This window comes from Gavialis gangeticus, unplaced genomic scaffold, assembly GCF_001723915.1.
Source record: "Gavialis gangeticus isolate Ggan-Ray unplaced genomic scaffold, GavGan_comp1, whole genome shotgun sequence".
NCBI lineage: Eukaryota > Metazoa > Chordata > Crocodylia > Gavialidae > Gavialis > Gavialis gangeticus.
This window is the reverse complement of record NW_017729022.1, coordinates 183,531,405-183,531,969: the sequence shown is the minus strand read 5'-3', so window position 1 is coordinate 183,531,969 and position 565 is coordinate 183,531,405.

Sequence of the window (565 nt, the reverse complement as noted above, 5' to 3'; positions counted from 1 at the left end):
AGGGCTGTGCAAAGCTTCAGTTGCCAATTCGATTTGGCGGAGATTCAGCCCGATTAAGCGGCCAAATCTTCAAATCTGAATTGAATCAGGAGATCCTTTAATCTCTCTGAATCGAACTGCAACCCTCCAAATCGATTCTGAAATATTCAATGATTCGGACATAGATACTTCTTTAAATGTTTTTTCTACATACCTCAAGGTACCAAACAGCTCCTGAATGTTGAGATGCTGGGGCAGATGGAGTGTCCCACGGAAGCACGGCGGGGTCCCCAGCGTGCTCGGAGGCAGACCCAGAAGTGGACCAGAAGCACTTCCGGTCCACTTCCGGGTCTGCTGTGGAGTGTGCAGGGGACCCCCCCGCCTCCTGGCTCAGCAACTGGTGCCTCCTGGGTCGGGGGTGGGGGGCTGATCGCTGAGCAGTGGACCCCCCGCGCTCCTGTGGGACGCTTCATCCACCCCACCATCTCAGTGTTCATGAGCTGCACCTGGTAAATGTGGTATGTAGAAAAAACATTTAAAGCTGGGTCTATGGCCAAATTGCTGATTCTCCAAATCTTCCGAATTA